The sequence below is a fragment of the Centropristis striata genome, chromosome 9, assembly GCF_030273125.1.
Source record: "Centropristis striata isolate RG_2023a ecotype Rhode Island chromosome 9, C.striata_1.0, whole genome shotgun sequence".
Classification (NCBI taxonomy): Eukaryota; Metazoa; Chordata; class Actinopteri; order Perciformes; family Serranidae; genus Centropristis; species Centropristis striata.
Window position 1 is genome coordinate 22,191,397 of NC_081525.1, and position 7,777 is coordinate 22,199,173.

Sequence of the window (7,777 nt, forward strand, 5' to 3'; positions counted from 1 at the left end):
TGTGGTCACTTTTTATCTGCTTTGGCACTGTTATTCTATTTTACAATGGGATAGTATTGGCAGTACTGATAGTAATGTTTTGTTTGTTTTTTGAAATATATAGATATATTAGTTCTGTGTTGTAAGAAACTTACTTCTTAAGACTTACTTAAGAGCTCATATCTAGTAATTTCCCATTTTTTTCTTGATAATGATTTTGGTAATTATCAAGATAACCATGAAAAATGGCTGGATATCAGCTCTTAAATTAAACTCTTAAGAGCTATTTTTTTTGTTAACATTATATTTGTCCAAACAAATGTACCTTTAGTTGTACCAGGCATTAAAATGAACAAGATATTGAAGAAAAAACAGGGTCTAATATTTTTTTCCATGACTGTATTGCACAAATAAAGCACCCGGATTTTTTGCGTATGAATTTAAGACTTCATTTCACCAGAATATATCCATTGCATGCTGATAACAAAGTTACTTTATATCTCCCCATAGTTTACATGCATGTGAGAAGCAAAGACTTGCACTCTGCATGCCTCATGTGTCCTCTATGGCTGACACTGCATTTTATTGCTTTGTAAAGATACCGTAGAACACCAAATGCAGCAGCAGCTGTTATCATGTTTTGCCAAATGCAACAGCTTTGTTCTTTCACTTCAATGAGTTAGTTACAATCCCTGCAGCTTTTATGCTTAGCCTCCCCCCTTTCCTCACTGTTACAATCAGTCAGCCTCAGGAAATGATGAACAATATGCTTGTTGTGTCTATTCTGCCATTTCTGCCCCAATCTCTTAAAAGTGTTGCACTGTCTGTCTCTCTTTAAAACATTTATTTTGGAACAACTGCACCAGCCTTTTCTCATTTTCACTGGGTTGATTTGATGTTTTCTTTACATTTCCTCGCAGCTTTAGACAATTGACTGGTAGTTGACTCAAACTCTTATTGTTTGAGATATCCTGTTTTCCATTTCAGGAGCTCACATGGCTTTATTTGGCCTGCAAGGACTATTCTATTATGAGCTGGGTTGTCAAAAAAAGCAGAATAAAATAATATAATTATTTGCAAAGCGTGGCCACATTTGGAAAAGTAAATCATGTCAGCTATGTTGTGCATGAATGTCACACTGAATAGCAAACCTTAAGGAGATGCCCTGCTGATTCAATTTAGCTGAGGTAAAGAATAAAACGTGAATCAAATTAAAATTGAAATAACCGCACTCAGGTTGGAACTGTTTTGTCTACAAATCAGTGTTTCCATTTTGACTCTTGGCAAACAAAAGGTCTTGGCTCAGATCTGTATTGTCCCGTTGACCTGTTAGAGTGACCTGTGTAGCTCAGAAGCCAGAATAACTTCTTTTAAAAGACTCACCTATTTCCTCTGCATGCACTTCAAAAACTTCCACTGATAGGAATGGACTAAACAATGAAAACAAGGATACTGAACAGGAGCAGACTGCAAAGTTCTGGTTGCTACATATGCATATACAGTAACAGTATAGCCAAAGGTTTTCAATAAAACAGTGTGCAACAAATTGTGCTGTCAAACTACCCTTGCACATAATCAAGGCAATTTTTCAGATAATAATTACTGCAGGTTTTGCAGGATGTTGTAGACTCTGTGATTAACGTTTTGAGAAAAAATGAGAAGGAGAGCAAAGGAAGGCGTGCAAAGAGAAAAAAAGATAGAAAAGTGCTGCGTGTTGCAAACACAGCTTGGTGGAGCCTCCATAGGAAGCTGAAAGGGAAAAGACCAAAGGCTGGGTCAACAGACGCTTAAGACTGTCAGTAGCCAGAAACCAGGGCTGGGTGCCTATGTGTGTGTGCGTATGTATCTGTGCATGAGTATGTGTGTGCATACGTGATGGTGCATTGGTGTGAGACTGAATGTAAGTTTGCATATGCAGCATTATTGTATAAAGAACGCTGTATGTGTTTTTGCATGTGTCAGTGTATATGTGAAGGAAATGATTGTGGTGGGTTGGACTTGAAGGGTGGAGGACACCCTGTGCTCCTCAGACATTAGCCATTGTATCCAGAAGTCTTTGTTGCCCTTCAGTAATTATGAACTGTGTTTGTTGTTAGAGCGATCGCCGCTTGCTTTATGATACTAACAGACAAAGACAGGGCTTGAGTTCAAAAAGCAAAATATTGTTTCCCCAGTCAGAGCAACAGTGCAACAAACAATGCATAATCTTGAACAAATGTGTTCGACCCTGCAAAGAAAGAAAGAAAGAAGATGTACTGTTTAGACCCATTTTGATGTACATCACAGGAGCGATGGGAGCCGAAAGATCTGTCAGTCATTCTCCCATTCTCACTTATGTCTCATAAATTGTTGTTGCAGCAATTTTTGGGTTGATACCATTTGTTGCACAGATTTGGTGCTAAATTTAACACATTTTGACTACTCAATAATTGATATAAAAATGCTCAAATATGCCTTCAAAATATCACATCAAGCTACCAAGAGCATACAGGAACACCATAGAAAAATACAGACTGTGATTTGGTATCAAAAGCTTTCTACAAGAATTGCATTTTTGGGTGATTGGATGGCATTTGCTCCTGTTCTAGAAATTGCTCAAAACCCCCTTTATCGTCAGTATAATTAGAATAGGTCTCTAGTTTATGGTTGTTAAGTTTAATGAGACTGTAATTATTCTAGAGGTCACAACATGTAATTGTATACTGTGAGGTCAGTAATTCAAAATCAATTCCAACTATTTAATTGAGTTGTGATTGATTTTAAATTACTGTAACAATCTAAAGATCAATAAAAGTACCGTGCAAAATTCTTAGGCAGGTGTGAAAATACCTAGAAGAATTTATGCTGGTTTGAAGGCAAAGGTCACAAAGTCACACCAATTTTGATTTAGATTTTTCTTCTGTTCACTCACTTTGTATTTTAAATTGATAAAAAAAATAAACTATTAACATTTCTATTTTTGAAAACATTCTTGTTTTACAGCATTTTTCACACCTGCCTTAAACTTTTGCACAGTACTGTCGTGGAAATAAATGCATGACTTCATATTAGAACACATTAATGCAGCTAGAATTGTGTTGTTTCGGTGACAATGGACCAGGTCATGAACCATCAATCTGTGTAAGCTATATCAGCACTGACCATAGCTATGGAGTCAGATTTACTATCTGTGATGTTTTATTCCGTATGTGCTGTAAAAGTTAACACTGCCACTCTTAAGCATACATTTTCACAAACTCCATTGAGAAAAGTCACTGTGGAGAAATGTCACTTAAACGGTGTCAAACAGCAGATTTACAGCAGCACGCTCCCAGGCTTGTTTTAGTGGTTTCTGACGTTTTGTTGTGGTTGTAGTGGAGGTGGTGATGGGCGAAGCTGGGGGTGTCTGGAAGTAAGGCGGGAGGTCTCTGAGACTTTGTGAGAAAGTTTGTATTAAATTCCCATTTCCTCTCATTGTGTGGCGAACTGGCCCGGCTCCACACGCACTGAGCCCTGAGAGCCTAAGCAAGGGTGTCACTCACACCTCTCAGGCCCCAGAAGTCACCCCCCTCGATTCCTCCCCAACTGCACTTGAAAACCCCTGACCTCCATCCCAACGTACCCCATGCTGTCCAAAAAAGAAACCCTTCCCAAGGTTCATGGACACCCACAGAGACACGGATCATGTGTGATCAAATGAGCATTTGCGTGTGTGAGAAAAGTGTTTTAAGCGATAGAGATGATGAAAGACACAAAGACAGATTTTGAGATAAAGCATGTGTGCGAGCATTATTAGTAGAACTTAAATACCCCCGTTTTACAAAGTCAGATTTTCCCAAAGATAAAGTGCTCTCAAGCCTTGATATTTCCACTAATACTGTATGTTTAAAGCTTGGAGATTTCCAACGCTACGTGGTGACAAACTGACAGCTTGATACACTATCACCCGAGCTGCATGAACTGGAGTTGGGGAAGTGGCTGCATCTCGTGCTGTAGCCACTATGTATTACACACAGCTCAGTGCTGCTGATAAGGTCTTAACTGAGACCTCAGTTCCCAGTTGTACTTTTTGGATATTGATAAATGAATCCAAGTCAATGCCAGAATCAATGTTTTTATTACAGCTATGCAGGACATAGGGGATTTATATTTAGGGATTTATATTTATCCCAAAAATTAGACATTTTCTGTCCCAGGAGCAGAAGCAAAGTTTACAGAGAATCACAGGAAACTGATTAAAGATAAGAGCATTTCACCATGTTGGTGAATGCAAATCCATCATATGCTGTTCACCCAGGGACAAAATATGGATCCTGTAGGATGCACACTTTAACTTTGAATTTTGTCATGTTGAGATTCCAAATGTCACATCAAATCATTTGTTTAACCTCCAGCACTTTTGATCACTCCTTCACAGAGCACACTCTTTGCATATTCATTATTTAATCTTTCTACATATTTCCTCTCAAACACATCAGGTTGGGTTGCCTCATAGATTAATTTTGTGAGTCTGTAAATTGCATTCACGGGAGGATGTTAAACTTACTATAAGGCTCATTATGTCTGCTTTTCTAGAGTGATACGTGTGTTTTACATATCAGCCTATTTGGATTATGCATAGAACGTAGCTAGTGTTTCCAGTTAAAATATAACTTAGGAAGCAAGAAATAGTTTTGATGTTTAGCCCCAGGCATCCTGCTGGCAAATTAAATATTTTTTACCTCTTGACATGAAATGGTTGTGACAATGTGATTTATTCTCGACAGATAAAGTGTATACCATCTCAAAACTTTATTAATCAATGTCTTCCAAACATGTTACAATGAAAATGAAACCACAATTAACAGAGGATTGTGTCTGAAAATAAAATTATTCCAAATGTATAGACATCTATTTACATGATTGCTTTTGCAACACTTTTAGCTAGGAGAAGGATAATTAGGATAATTAGTTAACACTAAGAGGATCCAGTGAGGTTTTTTTTTAAATGGCAACCTTTTGTCTCATACTTTAATGATTTAACTGTTCTTCTTCCTGACTGATTTTTTTTTCTTTTTGTAGTTTTAATTTCCTTTTCCCCCCTTTTTTTATTTATATTTTTAATTGTTAACTATTATTATTATTTGTCTATTAATGTCCTTTTTTTATGTTTGTTGTTTTCATTCTGAGGATTAGTTCTAGGGGTACTAAAAAAAAGTTAAAAAAAACAAAAAAAAACAACGGTGAACCGTATATCAACCCATGTTTGTGTATTCATGCTTCTCATCAATAGAAATTGTTGGGGGAAAAATGTATGGCTGTTTGTGTATTTCACCGGAATTGTACCTACATGATGACTGATTGATTTGAAGCTTTGCTGATGTCTGAATCAACTCCATCAAGGACTATTATGTATTAACAGCTGAGCATTGATGTAACATTATTAGGTTGCATGACAGTACAATCTACGACTTGCCATGCCAGCACTAGCATTTTTTCAGGCGCTCTCATAATTGAGAAACGCAGCACTAAAAGAATGATTTAGGAAACTGAACTACCTCCTTGGCCAAAGGACATGAAGACATATGGTTGACAAATGGTTCCCAACCTTTGTCACATGTCGCTTCCTTTACTCTCCCATACATCCTGTCACTTTCCACTCCATACTTTCTCACAAAGAAGAACTGCCATTCAAGCAACCTTAAGGGGAACATGTCGATGCATCAACACAGGGAATGATGGGATATGATTTGACAAAGGACAAGAATACAAAGTCAGTGCAGCCAAAGGGCACACAGCAGGATGAGCACAGCTGATGAGATGCAGAGGGAGTCGTAGATTGCGGGCTTTATCATCTTATCTCTGTGAGGTGATATAACGCTAGATGATTTAAAATATAAACACATGATCGCAGAGATATTCTAGCAGGTGCACATTCCTAATCCTTCTCACTTATACTACACACCAAGAGTTTTGGGAGGGTGATACAAAGAGTTTCTGACAGATTTTGAGTTCCCCATGGAGGGAGCACTTTCCCGCTATCCCTCCCATTTCCTGCAGCTCCACCAGCAATCTCATCACCATTAAAACACGGTGAGTCAAGACTTGCCTTATAAAGTCATGCTCAACATCTAGCCGTCATGTTCAACAAATTCCAGTTAGCAGAGATGATACAAGCTTCCAAATATTCTGATATCAGTGTTAATATAACCAGTGAACAGGCTGATATTGTACAGATACAGACGGCAAATATCAAATATTATGAATGAAGGAAACAAAATCTAGACTAGCAATGTTTCTACCTTTTGAAGAAAGTGTTATCTCAGCTCCAATAGCTTTCAATAGAAGTTAGTATGAGTGTAAGTGACAATCTACTCAGCCACTCATGGAGGGACTAGATAGGAGGGAAAGGGTGCTTTTCATTTGCATCATGGGAACTGTAGTAGTCAGGGTTTACAGGGAAATAAGCATAAAGCCACTAAAGAAAAGAGATATCTATGTTTTTTAAAATATCAGATTTTTATTTTATTAAATTGGCAATTGTGAGTTCCCAGACTGTATAAAACAGTTAGATAAATCATCAGAGTACTCTTTGATGATGATGTGTATGCATGTACATAAATGTCAGCATTCAACAACAGTGTTGACGAGAAAAGGCTCTTACAGCTCCTAAACAACAGAATAGACTGCTTGTCAATACCACCCATAACCCATATGAGCGTTTCACGGTATACGTACGGTTCACAGTTGTAGAAAAGGCTGCAGTTTCGGTGTATTTAGGCTACAAAACCACTGATCTAGGTTTAGGGCAAGAACTTCCCCATAAGGTGTTATAAAAGACAGTTTTAACAGTAAATAAATGCATGTAGATGCCGGAAGTCAAGTAGTTACGACGGTGACATGAGCCACAGAAGTTACGCAAAAAACGTAAGTTATGCAAAAATTTACTTTTTTTTCCACATGGGATACAAACCCCGTTTTCCTGGGTGAAAGTCTGCCATTTGTTTGACCCATCCACATTCCCAGGTGGACATCCACCATGTAACATCCACATAACTGTCAAATATTACTAGTACGTTAGCAAGATGGCAGCGGAAGACAGTATGATGAGTTGTATTTTGCTGCCTGTACAAACGCCCTATATTGTCGTTTTTGAGGGAGGACCAGTCTTATTCATATGAATACATTTTCTAATTAAAAAACATATTCTGAGTTTATGCTGTCATAGCAATGGTACCTGTTTTATGGTTTTGCCAGGAGTGCTTTCTCATATCAATCTGGAGCTTCTGAGCTTTTGTTCAGCTGCCTTCACATACAGTAGGAGTTAATGTTTCAGTTAATCTTGTTTCTCTCTCTAATCCCGTGTTAACGACATGTATCATCTAACTTTGCAGAAAGATAACATGCCTCAACTGGTTAAATGTTAAGTGTTTTAATACTTTTTTCAAGAACTCTGGAAATTGCATGTTTTTGTTAGCTGAACAGTCAGTGTCATATCCACTGAAGGCATGAGTAATGAGCCTGAGAAAAATGACTTAAGTTTACCTACCTGTCCTGACAAAAATACTGCTGGTGCTTAAAAAGGTAGTGGATCATTTTTTGACATTTATGTGTTTACTTCACAGCTTGTTGATGAACAAATTTAATGCCTAAAGTGTTGGTCTTTGACCTTGCAAACATGTAAAAACATTGCTGTTTGTGGCTAATCAGACTGAAATGTGTCTGTATTGTTATTTTAAAGGCTCAGCTCTTATAGTGTGTTGACTTGCAGTCTTGGACCAAGGATTCCATTCTCATAGCCTGGCTAACACCAGACTATTCTCAAATGAGGGCTAGTCTG